This window comes from Phocoena sinus, chromosome 13, assembly GCF_008692025.1.
Source record: "Phocoena sinus isolate mPhoSin1 chromosome 13, mPhoSin1.pri, whole genome shotgun sequence".
Classification (NCBI taxonomy): domain Eukaryota; kingdom Metazoa; phylum Chordata; class Mammalia; order Artiodactyla; family Phocoenidae; genus Phocoena; species Phocoena sinus.
In genome coordinates, this window is record NC_045775.1 from 30,670,318 (window position 1) to 30,690,788 (window position 20,471).

At 43.5% G+C, this 20,471-nt stretch overlaps 1 long non-coding RNA gene across 1 annotated transcript; it reads left to right on the forward strand.

Annotated features, from left to right (window-relative positions):
- Window positions 1-1,141: 1,141 nt before the first annotated feature.
- Window positions 1,142-19,980, forward strand: LOC116764272. Its single transcript, XR_004352828.1, has 3 exons — window positions 1,142-1,268; window positions 19,094-19,095; window positions 19,931-19,980. It is a non-coding gene; the product is annotated as an uncharacterized LOC116764272 (long non-coding RNA).
- Window positions 19,981-20,471: the final 491 nt, after the last annotated feature.

Genomic DNA, 20,471 nt, shown 5'->3' on the forward strand with positions numbered 1-20,471 from the left:
CATGCCAAATTTTTTTTGCAGAGGCGCGCACACACACAGAAACCTCTGATAAAGCTAAATGTTTAAAAAAAACAAAAGAGGGCTTTGCATGCAATAACCCATTGAAGAGCCTTGACAATGAACTCACATCTGCTTTGAGTGTGGGATTTTTGCACTGTATGGTATGTACCTTTGAGATGGCTCTTTTTTAAAAAATGAATACATCACTGTATTATTGGAGTTTCATATGACTCAGTTAAAAAAAAGAGATCATTTTCCAACTAGTCATTTGAATTCCCATAAAACTCAATTTCCACAGGTTAGCTCAAGAGAATTTTTAAACATGAAGTTCTAAGCATGCTGCTTGAAACTCGTTAACACATTCCCAATGAATTCACAATACATCTCCACCCCCTAACTGTGGCCTACCCCATCTAGACCCTTCCTACCTTTCTTCACGCACTGCTCTCCAGCCACTCTGTGGTCCCCTTGCAGTGCCTCAAATGTCAGAGTTCGTTCTTGCCTTGGACTTTCTGGGCTTGCTCTTCTTTTCTGCCTGGAAAATTCTTCCCTGATCTTGGCACGGCTGGCTTCATCAGATATGTTGTCTTAGAGCATCATTCCTTGACCTCCTCTCTAGAGCAGTGCCCCATCCCCACCCCATTGCTCTCAAGCCTATAATCCTCTCTGTGTTCTAGCTTGCATCCATCTCAATCTGCTTATCTTGTCTCTTGGTTATAGCTATTGGTTGGCCAAAAAGTTCTGTCGGTTTTTCTGTAACATAACGAACTTTTTGGCCAACCCAACATATGTGCCATGGGATTTTAAGTCTGTTGAGAACAGAGAGCTTGTCTATCTCATTCACCATTCTCTTCTCGCACTGCCTGGCAAATAGTAGTTGTTCAGTAAGTGTGTATTGAATGAGTGGGTGAAAGATACGACATTGATCTGTATCTGTTTTTCTTTCTGGGTTGTCTTTGTCAAGTTTTGGCATTGATTTTATGTGCCAGATACTGAAAAGGAGAAGAGGGGATGGGCTTAGAGGGCCAAGGACTGAGCCCTGGGGCGCTCCAACCTTCAGCATTCACGTGAAGTGGGAGGGGCCAGGAAAATAGTCTGGGTAGGAGGAGCCTGTAAGTTAAAAGGGAAGAGCGGGGAGGGTTTCAGGAAAGAGTGGTCAGTTGTAGACAATGCTGCTGCCACTGAGAGTCAATTACGTGAGAACCAAGATGTGTCCATTAGATTTGGCAACATGAAAGGAACCAGTGACCTAGACAAGAAGAGTGCGGGTGAGTGGTGGGGACTCACTGGGCGTGGGTAGAGAGTGGATGGCAATGAGGAATTGGAGGCAGGGAGTGTAGGCACCTCGTTCAAGAAGTTTTGCTGGGAAGGGAACCCAAGAGAATGGAGTGAAGGCTGGAGGAAACATGGGCTCAAGAGAGGGTTTTCTTTCATTTTGTTATTTTTGATTTGTTTGTATTTTAAGATGGGAGTTGACAGATTTTTTTATGCTCTTGAGAATGATCCTGGAGAGAGAAAGAAAGAGACGATGATGAGGATGTAGGAGAGAAAGAGAACATTGCAGAAGAGAAGTCCTTGAGTAGTTGGGCCAATGTGGTTCAAGGAAAGTGTTGACCATTGCTAGACTCTTTGCCACGGTGAAGGAGGAAGGGGTGTGTGTGTGTATTGATTGGGGGTAGACAGATAAGAGTGTTTCCCTTGGAAATTCCCTGGAGGTCCAGTGGTTAGGACTCTGCACTTTCACTGCCATGGGCCCGGGTTCAATCCCTGCTAGTGGAACAAAGGTGTCATAAGCTGCATGGGGCGGCCAAAAAAAAAAAAACAGTGTTGCCCTAGATGGCTTCTATTTTTTTAGGTATGAAACCAGGATGACAGCTGGGCATGTGAGAGAGGGAAGGGATGTGGAAGGGTTAAGAAGAAATGAAAAGATTTAAAAGAATTATCTTAAAAAGTAGGAAAGTAAACTATGTAGGGATGTGTAGAAGGATGGTAGTACTGCATATGTCCATTTCAGTTTTATTATCATGAATTTGAACTGAGACAGCTGGATTTGGGGATTTTCCCAACACTTGGAGTGGGAATGTAGATTGTTACCACTTTTCTGGAGGGCAGTGTCCTTTGACCCAGCCATTAGGAATTCATCCTAAAGATAGTTGGACACCTTTTGAGAAGATGTATATACAAAGATGTTCAACAAAGTACTTATAATTGATAGCAAATTATTGGAAAATATCTAAGTATTCAACAATGAGGGGTTGGATAAATAAATAATGATATATTCATACGATGGGATATTTTGTAGCTATTAAAGACTATAAGCGTGTATTCATTGATAGAGTCATAGACAGATAACCGTAATGAGTTACTGAGTGAAGAGAAATGCAGTTTTCAAAGCAGCGCAAAAAGTAAAACCCCATTTGTTGAATTCTGATGCAGCTGATCCTACGGGGTGTTCTGGAGCGGGGATGGCCCTTTAAAATTGTCCAGAATCAAAGCAAGGGCCCAGGAAGGGTGAGGCAGATCCCTTGCATAGAGGACAGTTCCCAGTGAGGGACTCAGTTGCGGCCAGCAGCAGCCAGCACTCCCCACAGCCAGGGGAATGAGTTCCTCTCTCCTGAGGGTGCATCTGAGTGGCAGACCACAGCATCCATTGCAGGCCTGCAGTTCCTAGTCTGTAGTCATCCAGGTGACCAGAATACCGGTTCAGTCTTCCTCTTCAGGCTGTTGTGAGGAGCTGAGGTAAAGGTGATGAAACTGCTTTGTAAACTGTAAAGCGCTATCAACTGTGATGTGTTCTTGGTCATTATTATCTGTTATATTGGTTCCCATCCTGCTTTTCCTCACCTTCCCTAGGCTTACACAATTACATTTTCTCTTTCTCCCTAGGGTTATTGACCCAGAAAAAGAAATAAGAAGAAGAGAAAAAAAAGGGGGGGGTAAAATTCTGAAAAAGAAAAGGTCCCGTGTTTTTCTGTCCAGTGTATGTATGATCCTCAGGGGGTCATGTCAAGAGCTTGGGTCTCCCTGACCCAGAGGTGGGCTCCCCACACCGACCGCCCCCGGGGCCAGGGTTGAGGAGGCTGGACTGTGTGGGTCAGAAGAATGACCCCGTGAAGGACTCGAGCCATCTCTTCCTCCCTTCTTCCCTCACTAAGACACGGACCCATGGATTTTGGGGGGAATTAGAACCAGGGCAGAAAAGAAAAGCCACCTCAGGCAACCGCATTTCACAGTAGCAAGAGGAGGTTGTGAGGAAAATGTTGAAGCCCAAGGGAGAAACTGAGGCACGGTTTACAGAGGCCACAAATACCTTCTTGTGGAGAATCAGACAAGGGAAAGCAGAGAAAACGGAGAATGTCTTTTCAACTTTTCTAAGAAGATTTTTTTCCCCTGTGCGGCTACTAAACATCTCTTTAGAGAATGTGTGTGGTCACAAAGTTGAAGGGCTGGGCAGATCGCCTCCCTGCCCCCAGATGGTTTTAAATGGTAGCAGATCGGAGGAGGGGCAAGTCACAGCTCAGCACCCACCCAACAGCTGCGCTTCCTCTGTCACTAGTTCTGGAAGAGGGAGGGTGGCTTTTCAGACCAGGGAATGCCTGCAGGCTGACATTCAAGGAGAGGTTTGTAGTTTCCCTGAATGCTGAAGCTACCCCTTCCTCCCCACTTCCCCGTTACTGCTGTGAACCACTCAGAAATGCTAAAACAGCACACATGGGGGTCCCTGGCAAACAAGTGAGCAGAGAAAGAGAAAAGAAATCCAGTCACAGGAGAGAAGAAAATGGTCTCTCCTCCCAGAAACACTCACAAGAAAGATAGGCAGCCCTGTGTACATAGAGCTGATTCACTTTGCTGTACAGTAGAAACAGACACAACATTGTAAAGCAACTATACTCCAATAAAAATTAAAAAAAAATAAAAAAGCCCTGTTCTGCACCCCCAGCACTCAGTAAAATACTGATATCCTGGGACTTTGGGGGTTGCAGGGCCCGAGTCAAGATCTAATCAGTTTTACTTACGCCTTGAGCCAAGGTTATGAATAAATGAGTTTATCCCTGTTGTAGCTACAGCGTCTGGCTGGGTCCACGCAGACACGGAACACTAGACCAGTGCTGAAAATCGTGGGAACGTGGCAGCCCATTCACAATATACCCTTAACTTAAAATAGGTTCACAGTACATTGTTAACGTAAAGAAAACAGTATATTGAGTACAATCCCAGTTTTTCAAAACAACGTAAAGAAATCCCAGTCTGCCAAGACCAGAGTGCCAGATACAAAATATTAAATGTTTCTCTCGATGATGGGCTTATTTTCTTCATTAAACTTTTCTGTGTTTTCTGATTTTCTTTTCCTACCCTGATCAACTGTTTCTGAAATAAAACTGAAATTTGAGAAATAAAACACAAGAAGAGTGTGGTGAGATGCTCTAGTTCTGTGATTGTGAGCACTTGTCCACAAATGTACGTTCACACGCATACGTGGTATGAATACACGTATGCACGCATGCCTGTGTTCCAAAGCTCTGGGCTCCTCCTTCTATTTCAACCAGGATCCTTTTTGTCTCTGGTGAGTCCTTGAGTCCTGTGTGACCTCAGACCACATTTCTGGAGAGACAATCTCCTAGTACTGCTACCAAGGTAGCCCGTAACTTCCACGAAGTTTTCTGGCAGGTGGCCACTTCCAGTCCCTCTCCCTCAAATAAGGCCATCAGGGACCCTGCCTTTGGTCTCCACTGTCACTCTCTGGGGATGGGGAGAGAAGGGGGAAGGGGACAGCAGGATGATTTGTTGACCTGCAGCTTTGCTCAAATGCCTTTTGGCAGAAGGGTTCACAGGTGACGTCACATTCTGTAGCATTTAGAGAGGACACCTCCAGAGAGCTTGACCCTGACACTGATGAGTCCAGGGATACGAGAGAGGAGAAACTCTGCCAGCCAAGCTCCCTCAGGCTGTTGGCATCTAGCCGAGGGTGGCAACAGGGACTAACTCCCTGATCCTGTAGAATTAGTTTTCATCCTCACTTTCAGAGGTCTGGATCTCTTCTGACATTAACTGCTTCCTTTCCTCAAAGGTTACTGCCATCCGTTTTGTCTAAACATTTTAAAAGGCTTAAATGGAACAGTGTACTAGGCCAAGGCTTGTATGTTTATGTTCTCCTGCACCCTCTTCCTCTGTGTCCTGGTGGCACTGCTCCCATTCCGTTGTTATTCACTTTGTAAAAACCCATAAATTCTGAGCTGCCAGGGAGTTGTCTTTGGGGGCTTAACTCTAAGCATCACCACATACCAGTAAATGATTAATAAGCAGTATTTGGTTAATAAATAACATTCAGCTCTGATATTAATAACAGATTTTTTTCAAGCAAGACACAGCTGGTGATGATTTAGTGACACAGGGTCACCTTAGTTTCTTTGAGCATTAGCTTGGAGGAGAGACTGAATGCTGTCAGATGGCACAAAGCTTAAAAAAAAAAAAAACCTATCTGGGTCCTGAGAGAGAACCCTGGAGGATGCACACACACACACACACACACACACACACACACACACACACACACACACACAGCAAGAGATTCCTGCTCTTTTCAATGTCTCATCTATTGTTACCTCCTGAGATGCTGTGGGTCCATCTCATGGATTATAGCTCTTCCCATCTCTAGAGCAAGCACATTCTCTGAACTAAAAATCAGTGTTCACTGGTTGGCCATGAGTCAGAAATTAAGAACGGTCTGGAAAAGTTGGGGGAAATGGGTTTCCCAATAGTGAGGCATCCAGCAGCATTCCCCACTGGCCATATTTGTTCAGCCATATTGAATAACTTACTCGATGCTAAGTAATTCCAGAGACTGGAGTTACAAAGAAGAAAACTCTCTGTCCTTGTGAAGCTTCACTCCTGTGTGAAGGTGCTCTGGATGGGAACTCCCTTCTGGCTCCTACAAATTACAAGTAGATGTTTGAGCTCGCTTAGCTATTGTCCCAACTGATGCCTCCCCCACTCAATCCCTTCCCAGCACAGGCATCTCTCCTTCTTTTTCCTTATCTCAGTAGGGACTGGAGTTCTTGCTCTGAGTTCCTTCTACCAGAGAAGGAAGTCCTTTGCTTGCTTTCTCCAGACCCTAGTCTTTTTTTTTTTTAACTTTTTATTTTATATTGGAGTATATAGTTGATTAACAATGTTGTGATAGTTTCAGGTGTACAGAAAAGTGATTCAGTTATACATATTCATGTATCTATTCTTTTTCGAATTCTTTTCTCATTTAGGTTGTTACATAATATTGAGCAGAGTTCCCTGTGCTGTACAGTAGGTCCTTCTTGGTTATCCTTTTTAAATATAGCAGTGTGTACATGTCAGTCCCAAACTCCCTAACTATCCCTTCCCTCCCACTCTGTAACCGAAAGTTCATTCTCTAAGCTCCAGACCCTACTCTTGAGTTCAGCCCAACGGGAAACCTCTCCTGGCTTCAATGTTCACATAGGACCTTCCTCAAGTCAGGCCAAACGTCCCTCTTCCATCCCTCAAACTGGGTCTTCCCTCACTCATGGACTGGCTGCTTCTTCATTTTCTAATTGTTCCCAGTGTGACAGTGACTTTGCAGCCATCTTTCAGGTTTCTTCTTGTCATGACCTCCTTATCATAAATGAAGATCCAGAAATGTCTTTCTGTATGTTAAGTACATAATACAGAGAGAGGAATCCCTGTCTTCAGTGAAAGAGGAAGAGGTACAGGGACAACGTATCTAGTCCACTTTGCCCACAAATGCTGACCTTTCAAACGACTCGGGTGGGGGTAGGAACAGGTTAGGGAAGGTCCTAGCCCAGAACCACTACCTCACAGGCTGTCACAGTTTTTCTATTTGAAATTCAAAGCACCTGCAGAGTGACTGATGTAGTAAATTACTTTCCTCTTTCGAAGAAGAGACTCTTCTTTAGCAAGATGGGAGAATTCACAAATTACTGCCCTAATTCCCCTTCCTACCCATGTGGAGTCCCATCTGGCATCTCAGAGAGCTACTATCCTGCCAGAGGAGCAGCCATCGCCATGAAAAAAATGCCTTGTGCCTTCCCCTGTCCCTATTGCCTTCCTCCTAGATCGGCACCTCTTTTCTTCCCTTTCCACATGCTTCCCCTTCCTTCTCTTAGGAGAGAACATGATATTTGATGGGCATGTCGTCAGGCATCTGAGTTTCTAATTATAGCTCCATCACTATCAATCTGTGTGAGTTGGGGAACAGAACTGTAGCCAATAAGAGATGACAAATTTCATTGTGTAATTTAGTTCTTTATATCAGTGTGTCATTCTGACTCCTTTCTATTTAACCAGATGTTTTGCCAGAAATTATCATTTAACTATTTGAAGGACTGTGAATAAAGGCATGACAGAACACTTTCCCCTTTGGCCTAAGCATTTGACTTTTGGTAAACTTCCTAGCACTGTTTCCCTGAAGACCTGATAAAAGAAAGTAAAAATGACCCTGATTGGTAAACTCTATCTGGACTGGGACGACTATAAATACCAGCTTGAAAGCTCTATTTCTGGGTTTCCCTAAGTACAGTCACTCTTGTAACTGGCATGACCCTGTGGGGACCACAGAACCTACACCTGTGGGGTTCTTCCAAAAGATATTAGTTGCTGTGGAGCAGGGGGCTTCCAATCCAGGCTGGCTTCCATACCCTCCTGATGTGAGTCTCACTGCTTCACATCTGCGTCATCACCTGGGGCTCAGGAGAATAGCTTGTGGATATAGTGTGGATGGTTTTGTGGTCAGCTGCAGGAGAGGAATGCCAGATGTTTCCTGCTGGCACACTCTGTATCCTGGCCTGTGCTTCCTTCTGAGTCAAATGTGCCCTGTGTGGCATGGCAGTCTTGTGGGTCTGTGCGTTTAGTAGAGCCTTAGAAGGAGACCTCCTGGTGGGCATTGCAGGGGGTATGGTTTGACTTGGAATGAACCAAGAGTATTTCCCTGTGAAGCTGTCTGCCTGAGTCAGTAGTCTAGTCATATGAGTGAATGGGGTCAAAAGGTACAAATTTCCAGTTATAAAATAAGTAAGTCATGGGGATGTCATATACAGTTTCAGTTTTGCAAGAAGAAAAGAATTCTGGAGATTGGTTGCACAACGTTTTGAATGTACTTAAGCCTCCTGAACTGCACACTTGAAAATGTTTAAGATGGTAGATTTTATGTTATGTGTATTTTACCACAATTGAAGAAATATTGACAGCTTCTTCTAAATGTCACACTTAAGTCATGTTTTCAGTGGCTGGGCTAATGCTAAATGTTTCCAATTTTTACTATAAGTAGTATAGGAAGATTTTTGTGTCACTTTTCCACTTCTGTCTTCCAGTTGTGGTTAAACAATCGTCTATATTTCACTCCTTATCATTTGACCAGTTGACAATTTCAGCCATTGGTCACAAGTTCCCATGTAAGTGCTGACCACACCCCTTACTAACACAAGAGCACCGTCTAGGGGTCAATCCCGGAAAGACAGGCTACACCCAGAAGAATGAGGAAGACCTCTTCCCCAGGCCTTCCACTCCTTGGAAGGACATCTGGAAAGGCAGACAGTTCTAAGTACCATCTTTTTCCTATCATTCTTCCAGTCAGCATAGTTTCCAAGACCTTGTTGCTATGAAAACAAAGATCTCCCAATATTTACAATACTTGAGGTTGAAATAAATAATCTTTTTATGAGATAGAGCACTAATATCTTGCTAATAAAAGCTTCAACTCCTAATCCTTTGTTATTCTCTTAAAAAATATAACATCAACAGTGCGATTGAGGCTAAAAATTCTTGCATAAATTCATGTACCCACTTAGGAATGTAATAGAGCAGTTTGTGAGAGTCACTGAATGATTTCGCTTTGGGTAAATCACAGAGAACACTAGAACTTAAACAGCTTTAGAGACCAGCTGGTTTAGAGACCTTCTAGAGACCAGTGGCTCTCAACCATTAGAGGGCCATAGACCTCTTTGACACTCTGATAAAAATTAGAGGGTTTTGATCCTATAAAATGTTATTTTACACAAAACTTTGAATACAATTTTGAAGGGTTCCTGGATGCCCAACCTCCACCCCTAAAGTTCTTCGTACATTGAGAATTCCTGCTCTAGTCCCACCCCATAATTTGGAAATGAGGTTTCTGAGACATACCACAAGTGAAGAAGCCACCTAGCCTAGCTGGATGCTAGAGGGAGATGTGGTCCCACACACAGCAGGATGCTGTGTCAGACTAGCCCTGGCAAAACCCACTCCTGGAGTGCACGTGTTCTCTATGCAGGACCAGGCTGAGTAAGAGAGGCAGCAGCCACCCCGCAGAGTTCCAGCTCCGTTGGGGGAACCCAGTCAGAATCGGCAGCCATGAGAAACAAGCATTGTCTTATTGGCTGGAGAGGAAGAACACGAGTAGTTGGCAGTCCAGGGGCAGTCAGAGAGCATGGACATGACGAATGGGCTGAATGGAAATGATGTTGGTGGGCGTTTGGCAGCAGCATGGACTGTGACCCAGGAATACAGAGAAATAATAGTCAGCGTAGCAGATGGGCAACAAGAGGTGTAGACCAAGAGCAGAGGCACTATAGAGCTGCAGGAAGAAGTCTAGATTATTTGTGAGATCCCTCCCCAGGGACTTCTAGAAACCATCACTAAGGGGGACTGAAAGAAGACTGGACTTCCAGTGTGGTGGATAGGAGCTTTGCTCTTTGGGTTCTTACTATGGATACAATTGGGATGGTTTGATTTGCCAGGACGCAAAGGGTGTGAAGAATCAATTATGGTATGTTTTTGCTTAAATTCCCCACTGAAACATGGCAGGAGTCAAACTGACACTCCAGGTAAGGCTCTTGCAGCTACTCCCTGGGGAGCACCCAGTTGTCATGGACTTCGTAGCAAATCATTATAAATCTTTCGGAACCTCAGTTTTCTCAACTACAAAACAGAATCAGGGGATCAGGATCTATTGAGCCCTAAGTTTCCTTCCAACGCGAAAAAAAAAGTCTGATTCTGTGACCAAATCGGAAAGCCAGGGTTGGGCTGTTTCAGCTCAGCAGATTTAATGAGTCATTTCTGAATTGCTGGCCTAGGCACTCACTACCTCTTCAGTCAAATATTCCCTCGAGACATAAATAATTTCTTAGAAAATAAGGAAAGGAAACCTATAAGAGACTATTAAAAAACATTTTCTATAATTAAGAAAGAAAATGAAAGAAACGACAATCAGAATTGGGTTATATTTCAAATTGACTGTTCCAAGAGTGCACACCACTGAAACTGGGTCTCAGCAGAGTAGGCAGGGTGGCCTTTAAGGTTAACTCATCCAGGAGCTGCAGTCCCTCTTCCCCACGATGCACAGGTTTGCCTCGTCTGTGTTCAGTTTCATTCTCAGGCTGGGGGTAATATGGCTATTGTAGCAACATGGCCAAGCTTTACTTTTGCAGGTGACAATGTCCAGGGAGATGGACTCTCCCTTCCTCTGGCTCTCCTAAGGATGGGGTATTTTCCAGAAGCCCCAGCAAACTTCCCCTTGAATCTCATGAAATTGAATTGGTTCATATGCCTATTCCTGAACCTGTTGCTGGCAGGGGTGATGCGATTACATGTAAACAGTTTAGGCCGGGACTTCCGTGGTGGTCCAGTGGTTAAGGCTCTGCACTCCCAATGCAGAGGGCCTGGGTTCGTTCGATCCCTGGTCAAGGCACTAGATCCCACATGCCGCAACTAGAAGCCTGCTTGCCACAACTAAAAGATCCTGCATGCCACAACAAAGATCCGGGCACAGCCAAATAAATAAATAAATATTAAAAAAAATTTAGGCTAACCCGAAATGTACAAGGACCACGGGGTGACTACCTGGCACCAATCGAGGTAGTCAGGGATGGTGAAGAATGGCTGCTGAGCAGATAACCATTAGTGTCTCCCACATGCTATATTTCAAAAGTCTTACCACATTCTTTTCAGAATCATCTTTTCAAATACGATGGGGGTGTGGGACCGTGTTCCCCATTTTACAGATGGAGTAGTTAAGCTCAAGGTCACACAGTTGGGTTAGAGCTCAGACCAAAGACCTTACTCATCAAAATCCAAGGCTTCTCTATGTACGTTCTGAAAGGTTTAAATATGGGGCTTATCTTTTTACCCAGATAGTCTTTTTCTGGGGATTATTTTAATAAAATAATGAATGAAAAAAATATGAATAAAGAGTTAGAGACAAGAATGTTTATCCTGTGTGTGTGCTTGAAAAAATGGAAACAATCTGAGAGCCCAATAATATGCAGTTAGTTAGATCAATTTTTTTTTTTTTTTTCGGTACGCGGGCCTCTCACTGTTGTGGCCTCTCCCGTTGCGGAGCACAGGCTCCGGACGCGCAGGCTCAGCGGCCATGGCTCACGGGCCCAGCCACTCCGCGGCATGTGGGATCTTCCCGGACCGGGGCACGAACCCATGTCCCCCGCATTGGCAGGCAGACTCTCAACCACTGCTCCACCAGGGAAGCCCAGTTAGGTCAATTTTGGTACATAGATACAATGGAATATCTACATATGGAATATGCAGCTATTACAATTTTATGGTAGAAGAAAAAGCAGTGGCCTGCAAAAATGTTCACAATATACTGTTACATTAAAAAGCAGGCTATAGGGCTTCCCTGGTGGCGCAGTGGTTGAGAGTCTGCCTGCCGATGCAGGGGACACGGGTTCGTGCCCTGGTCCGGGAAGATCACACATGCCGTGGAGCGGCTGGGCCCGTGAGCCATGGCCGCTGAGCCTGTGCGTCCGGAGCCTGAACTCCACAACGGGAGAGGCCACGACAGTGAGAGGCCCGCGTACAGCAAAAAAAAAAAAAAAAAAAAATGCAGGTTATACAACTGTTGTAAAAGAAAATCAGATGTAGAAAAATGAAGAGATGTAGACACCCACATTTTATCAGTGCTTATCTTTGCGTAGTGGAGAACGGATGATTTTCATTTGCACTTAGCTCTATTTGCTAAATTTATTTGGTGAGATTGTATAGCAAAGGATTTCTTTGGTGAGAACATTATAATCAGAAAAAAATGTCTGTTGGTTTTAAAAATATTTTCACTTAATTAAATAATTTTCTTTTCACCAGAACACTGGTTTTCAGACATAGATGCCAGGTATCAGAGGGTTCCACTAGGGCAGTAGAGTCAGGGAGTAATGGCAACAGCCATCACAGTGGCCCCTGCAACAGTCTTCTCAGACCTATCCTCAGTGCTGATGAAATCTTAGGATAAAAAGCATTGCTTGGAAGGATTCTAAAATTTCTGCCCTCAGCTGCCTTCAGAGTGGTCACTGTATCCATGGCCAATAAGTGAAGCACAGTACGTGCTTTGGGGCTCATGGGGAGAACAAAAAAGCTACAGATCCTTCTTAAGACAATACTTAGGATAATATTTATTTCTGAAGTTTGAAGTTCCTGGCACGTAGTACCTAACAAGTATTGGGTAAGTAAAGAGATGTTAGGCCAAGAAAAATGATTGGAAAATATTAAACAGTGAAATTACCAATTTGAATACTCAGCACAGTGTCTTCTACAGATTATTTTATGGTAGAGGACAGAATGACTCTCATACACTCTGCTTTTTCTGGAATCATTCCTGGGTTTCCTGACCACCCAAGTCTTGTGGAGCTCTCCCACATTTATCCCTGTTATCACAGAGGAGAAGCACTTTCTCTTCTGTTGACCTTCCAGCCTCTGGTGAGTCTGTCTCCTGCACATATGGAAAGTACCCAGGAAACGGCATGACCAAAAAATTCACATTTTCAGTCTCAAAACAACCCCCTCCCCACAAAAAAAACCCCAAAGCCTGCTGGATTTTTTTTTTTTTTTACACTTGACTGTGTTTTTTGGAAAAGGTACCCCAAATGAAGTTACACAAGCAATCAAGAGAAGTTCCTTTAGCATTTGTTGTAAAGCTGGTTTGGTGGTGCTGAACTCTCTCAGCTTTTGCTTTTCTGTAAAGGTTTTAATTTCTCCATCTAATCTGAATGAGATGCTTGCTGGGTAAAGTAATCTTGGTTGTAGGTTTTTCCCTTTCATCACTTTAAATATGTCCTGCCAGTCCCTTCTGGCTTGCAGAGTTTCTGCTGAAAGATCAGCTGTTAACCTTATGGGGGTTCCATTGTATGTTATTTGTTGTTTTTCCCTTGCTGCTTTTAATATTTTTTCTTTGTATTTAATTTTTGACAGTTTAATTAATATGTGTCTTGGCCCATTTATCCTTGGATTTATCCTGTATGGGACTCTCTGTGCTTCCTGGACTTGACTGACTAATTTCCTTTCCCATATTAGGGAAGTTTTCAACTGTAATCTCTTCAGATACTTTCTCAGTCCCTTTCTTTTTCTCTTCTTCTTCTGGGACCCCTATAATTTGAGTGTTGGGGTGTTTAATGTTGTCCCGGAGGTCTCTGAGACTGTCCTCAATTCTTTTTGTTCTTCTTTCTTTATTCTGCTCTGTGGTAGTTACTTCCACTATTTTATCTTCCAGGTCACTTATCCGTTCCTCTGCCTCTGTCATTCTGCTGTTGATTCCTTCTAGAGAATTTTCAATTTCATTTATTGTGTTGTTCATCATTGTTTGTTTGCACTTTAGTTCTTTTAGGTCCTTGTTAAACGTTTCTTGCATTTTCTCTATTCTATTTCCAAGATTTTGGATCATCTTTACTATCATTACTCTGAATTCTTTTTCAGGTAGACTTCCTATTTCCTCTTCATTTGTTTGGTCTGGTGGGTTTTCACCTTGCTCCTTCATCTGCTGTGTGTTTCTCTGTCTTCTCATTTTGCTGATCTTACTGTGTTTGGGGTCTCCTTTTTGCAGGCTGCAGGTTCGTAGTTCCCGTTGTTTTTGGTGTCTGTCCCCAGTGGCTAAGGTTGGTTCAGTGGGTTGTGTAGGCTTCCTGGTGGAGGGGACTGATGCCTGTGTTCTGGTGGATGAGGCTGGATCTTGTCTTTCTGGTGGGCAGGTCCATGTTTGGTGGTATGTTTTGGGGGTGTCTGTGGCCTTATTATGATTTTAGCCAACCTCTCTGCTAATGGGTGGGCTTGTGTTCCTGTCTTGTTAGTTGTTTGGCATAGGGTGTCCAGCACTGTAGCTTGCTGGTCGTTGAGTGGAGCTGGGTCTTAGCGTTGAGATGGAGATCTCTGGGAGAGCTTTTGCCGTTTGATATTACATGGAGCCGGGAGGTCTCTGGTGGACCAATGTCCTGAACTCGGCTCTCCCACCTCAGAGGCGCAGGCCTGACACCCGGCAAGAGCACCAAGACCCTGTCAGCCACACGGCTGCTAGTGTTGGAGGGTCTCCTGCAGAGGTAGAGGTTGGCTGTGGCTCACCGCAGGGACAAGGACACTGACAGCAGAAATTCTGGGAAGTACTCCTTGGCGTGAGCCCTCCCCAAGCCTGCCGGATTTTAAGGACCAAGATTATTCAGGTCAGAAGCTAAATTGAGGTGGCCTACCCCACATTCTTTAAATAGGTGAAGTTTGGAGGCTCCCATGTCCTGAACAAGTATCATTACAGAAGAGTCCATCCAAGGGTACCCCAGTGTCCACTCTGCTTTGAAGACAACAGCCCCCCATAATTAGAAACAGCTTTAGTCACATGCCAGATGTCCATGCTTCCCTTCCAATTATTTTCAGAAACACCATAAAGAACCATTAGTGACAGTGTGAAATGTTCTTTTGTAAAAAAAAATCTGTCCAACCTTATGAGTTCAGTTTGAGACGAAGATTGCAATCTGCTTATTCCTAATGGTCGGGTTTTTTTGTTTGTTTGTTGTTTTTTTGAGGGGGGGGCAGGATAAGGATCTCTTTGACTTGAACTCTTATCACCAGAAATACTACCACATGTTTGGTATAATCACAAAGAACAGACAGTCTTACAAAAATTTTAACCAAATGTCTTCTTATATTACATACACAACTGCATGCATGTATTATATAATATTGTGTGTATTAAATTACATACACACACTACATTAGTATACCCTGAGCACTTCCTAAGACTAATATGAACAATCAAAAGTTCTGGGAAGTGCAGGATCCATATCATGAAGTAATATTTCTTCTGAACTCTGCCCTGGCCAGGCCACTGGGGAATATAGTGTCAAGTTCTGGAAACCACATTTGGAAAAGGGTATTGACCAATTAGAGAAACTCTGGAGAGCGAGAACAGCACAACCAACATAGTCTTTAGGCTTCTTTAGGGCAGAGTCTGGGTCATGCCCTCCCTTGAACCCACTGTCCCTGACACAGTGTCATATATTGAACATGCTCAAACATATGTGTTGGATGAATGAATGAGTAAATGAAGCCATATTTAATGCATAATTTTTGAAGGAAGTACATATGTTTAACCTGGCAGATAAAAGCTATAAAGACATGACAGCTCATTTCAAATACTTGAAGGTTATCTTAGAGAAGAGGGCAGAGATTTATTCTCTCTTGTTCTTTGGACCAGAACTAGGGCTACTTAGTGAAAACTACAGGAAGGCAGCTTTGACCAAGCATCATTGTTGACTTGTATAGCTACCTTGAAGAACTACAGGATGCTTGGGTAATTCCCAGCACTTGATTTTAATTTGAGCATTGTAGGGACATAGAAAAATTGGGCTTGTGGCCAACTTAATAACTTGATCATGAAATCTTTATTGTGCGTGGGGCCAGATGATGCTGAGGGCAGGGTGGGTAGGTTAAAAATTAAGGACTTCTTCCCTTTAGAAGCTTATGGTCTATTCAGGAATTCAGACAAGTAAGCAGGTCATCACAGTACCACAAGGTGAGAAAGGCTACCGTAGGGGAAGAAGGTTAGGCACCTACAGCAGTGGGTCCCCAGGGACCCCAGGAGGCTTAGATCAAGTGATAGTGAGGGGATGGGGGTGTGATTTGGCATGCATAAAAAGTCCGAGGTGGAGACTTCCCTGGTGGTGCAGTGGTTAAGAATCCACCTGCCAATGCAGGGGACGTAGGTTCGATCCCTGGTCTGGGAAGATCCCACATGCCACAGAGCAACTAAGTCCGTGAGCCACAACTACTGAGGCTGCGCACCAGAACTACTGAAGCCCATGTGCCTAGATCTCATGCTCCGCAATAAGAGAAGACCCCGCAATGAGAAGCCCACACGCTGCAATGAAGAGTAGCCCCTTCTCTCTGCAACTAGAGAAAAGCCCGCATGCAGCAACGAACACCCAACACAGCCAAAAACATAAATAAAATTTAGGAAAAAAAAGAAAAAATAGTCCGAGGCATAGGAGAATGACCGTGGGAGATTCCTCCACCACTTGAACACTGCGTCTTTATTTTATCTTATAGTTTATTTTATTTTACTTTTTTGGGGGTGGGAGGACAGAGAAAGGTTTATTGCAGGACCAAGCAAGGAGAACGGGTGGCTTGTGCTCAAAAACTCAAACTCTCCGATGGTTTTCAACCCTGTGTCTTTATACCAGCCACACTTCCCACTTGTAGTTCTCCTCACTCTTGGCCTGGGACATTTCCTCCTATTTTAGCTTTGGTGACTGAGTTTTGCTTTTCAGGTTCTGATTTTCATTGTTAGGGCTTAATCTGAGGTTCAGTGCCTATATCATTCCTCCTCCTGGCTCATCTCTGAGGGAGTCAGGCCTTTAGTAGACGCAGAGCTCTCCAAATAGAGGGTGATCTTAGGGTATCTGGTTGTCTCTGTCAACATGAACACAGGGGCCAGACACCACGTGCCTGAATCAACAGCCAAGCCTCTGTGATGCTACACACACAGCCTGACCAGAATGACACTCCAAAAGCAGCAGCATAAAAGAAATGTTCTGGAAGTAGATAGTAGAGATGGTTACCCAGCCTTATGAATACACTAAAAACCAATGACACGTACACCTTAAAATGGTGAATTCTATGCTGTGTGACTTGTATCTCAATAATAATTTTTTTAAAGCAACAAGAGACGGCTGCTGGGGGAGGCTGAGCTTAAACATCTCTGGTTAAACTTCCTGCTTTCCTTGTATTTACTGGAAGGCGAAGGATTTGTCTTTAGACAGAATATCTTTGTCATCTTTAGACATTCCCAGCAATTGACAGCCCTGTGAAGGCATGAAAAAAATGTGATTAGTGCTGACTCCATACACAGTCTATTAATTAATACCTAAATAATTCCATGTTGCCAGTTTCGTGATTTATAATGTTAAGCAGTCTTCCATATTTATCATCACAGGCAGCACTGAGTGGGGAAGACCTGAAGCTTGGTACCGGTTTTACCATTAACCAAAACGTCTGTGACCTCAAGGGCGAAGGGATTGGGGGGGGAGTGTCACAGAACCTCTGGGTCTCTGTTTTCTCAACTCTAACATAGGGGGGTTAGACTCAATAGGGCCAATTTGTCTCCATGATTCTGTGAATTTCTAACTTTCAAAATCTCCAAAACAGCCCCGAAAAGTAAGTAGACAGCGATTACTGTCCCTATTTCACCCACAAAGAAACTAAAGGCCAGGGAATTTAAAGGACTTCTTAGGGTTTGAACCAGGACCAGAAGTGAGTTCGCCTGAGTTCTAGTCCAGTATTCTTTCTAATGTGAAAGAAATGTGGACACTCCATGCCAGGAATTTACCATTTAAGTTTATTCAGCTGATAAGGTTTAAGGCAAGATTGTAGGTTCTTGCAAAAGGTAAGCACGGGAGGCAGGAACATCGGAAAGGGCCGGTGGGTCAGAGCTGGGCCATGGCCACCGTGGAGGAGGTTAGTCAGGAGAGGTTGTTTGCTGAGGAGCAAACAGGAGCATAAGGAAAGTAGGAGTTGCCAGGAAACCCTGAGTTTTCCAACTTGGCAATCAGTACACAACTGAGTTTTTATAGGAAATTGCCCAGTTCTTTGGAAATTTCATGTGGTATAAATATGACCTTGAAATTATATATATTAGCTTAGCAAAAGGCAGAAACGTTTTGGAACCCCTGGATTTGAGAGATCTGTTTGTGTTATTGTTATGATGACTTTCAGCAGGACTGGATAACATGAAATTATATTGCTAAAAACAATTTAATTTTCTGATCTTTGAGACTTCTTCATAACAAGTAAACCTCAAGTAGTGTGAAGGTGGAGTGGAAAAAGCAATTTTTCCTGAATCAAAAAAATTAGGTCTTGGCACTGCATCTACCTAACTGGCTGTGTGTCCTTAGACAATTCACTTAAGCTCTCAGATCTTCAATTTCCTCACTACAAATAAGGAGTTAGAGGAGATCATCTCTAAAGTCCAGCTCAGCTCTAAAATACCATGACCAGATATCATATACTTCACCACATTCTTCTCCCTGAATCTTGGGTATTTCTGTCTCTTCCAGAAATGGAACCTTCCATGTCACCCTCATTTCTCTTTGCCCTAGAACAGAAAGCCCAGCCACAGTCTGGTACCACCTCCAAGAGCTACCTATAGCAGGTGACACCTAGTGACTCTACCATGACTGTCTACACTGCTAGGGAAGGTTATGCCTGACCTTGGCAAGAAAGGCAATGTAGTATAGCGGTTAAGAGCACAGGCTCCAGAGACAGAGAGACCTGGGTGGAATCCTGTATCTGCCATATACCAATGACTCTGGGCAAGCAAATTCACCATGCCTGGTACCCAGTGAGCACTCAATAAAGGTTAGCCGTGTTGGCCTCTATGCTGGGGTACCAGTACGGCCTTATAAAACCATCATGAGATGGTTAATGTCTAAGAAGAAATGCCATCCTTCTTTTCTCCAACACCTCTGGCAAAATTGTTACCCAAAGGTAACAGCCCACCCAGCCAGTCTAGGAAAAGAGGAAAGTGATTTCCAAGAGGAAGAACATGTGACTCAACATTATTTAAATGAATTGCTCAAATTCTTACGAAGGAGTAGAATGAGAGAAGAGGCAAAGAAAGAGAGGGGATGGGGGAGAATTTAAGGAATAAGAGAAGAAACAGTAGGTAGTGAATGAGAAGGTTATTCCTATTTTGTGATAAAAGGCATTTTTAAGCAAAATTTGACCATTGTATCAAGAAGAAGGAATGTAATTTAGCTAACTTATATTTCCACATAAAGAAATGTGCATGTGCATTTTCTGTGTGTAGAGTATGTCTAAAATTTAGGCGTTGCATGTTTTTAAATATATAGATATATTTGGACACACACATTCCATCTGATATAATCTTTCTTCATCTCTTCCACGTGTCATTGATTTTCTTACCAACTTCAGATTCAGAGCAGATACTGTACCTGGTAGTTTGGCACCAGCTGCCAGTGGCCTCGTGTGAACCTGTTAACCACTGTGGGATGGCAGAGCAACTCTGAATCTAAGGCTAGTCTGTGCAGGCCTGCAGCTGCTGCATTCTGATGCATTAAAGCCACAGCAAGTTGCAAAAACAAGAGCTCTGGATCCAGATGCCCTGGGTTCAGATTTTGACTCCATCATTTCCTAGATGTGTGACCTATGGCAATTCCCTCTCAAAGGCTTAGTTTCTACATCTGTAAAATGGGGAATGCACTTGCTTCAAAGGGTGGAGGATTGAATGAGCTAGTGCATGGAAAGCACTTAGCCCAATATACACCGGCAGGCAATGGTCAATACATATTTAATTCTTATGTTCTTTCTCTGGGAACCGTGGGATGTAGGATCTTATGATTGGTCCCAAGTTCAAGGATATGGGCTAATGTAAATATAATCTTGAGTGTGGAGGAGATGGGTTTTAGAGGATCTGCACCATGGCCCCTGCCCCATATCAACTTATTACCTATTTTCCAGTGTAACACACTGAATCTCAGAAGGCAAGGAAGATAATTTTTGGTTACAATCAGAAGCATGACAGAAACATCAAAATTATTTTCACTGAGCCATGTAAATTACAAAAACATAGGTAATAGTTCTTTTTATTTGGCCTCAGTTAAAAAAATTAATTTCCTGCAAGAAAAAATAAATAAAAGCAAAGAAAAACATTGAATGCCAGGACTTCCCCGGTGGTGCAGTGGTTAAGAATCCATCTGCCAATGCAGGGGACACGGGTTCGAGCCCTGGTCTAGAAGGATCCCACATGCCGCAGAGCAACTAAGCCTATGTGCCACAACTACTAAGCCTGAGCTCTAGAGCCCACGAGCCACAACTAACGGAGCCCGTGTGCCACAACTACTGAAGCCCATGTGCCACAACTACTGAAGCCTGTGCACCTAGAACCCATGCTCCACAACAAGAGAAGCCACTGCAATGAGAAGCCTGCACACAGGAACAAAGAGTAGCCCCTGCTCACCGCAACTAGAGCAAGCCTGCGTGCAGCAACAAAGACCCAATACAGCCAAAAATAAAAAGAAATAAATAACATAAAATTTATTTAAAAAGAAAACATTGAACACCATCTCTGGAAGAACCACTAATTCCGTATTTTTTTCAAAATTTTCTTATTGTGGTAAAATACACATAACCTAAAATTTACCATCTTAACCATGTTTTGTGTGTACAGTTCAGTGGTATTAAAT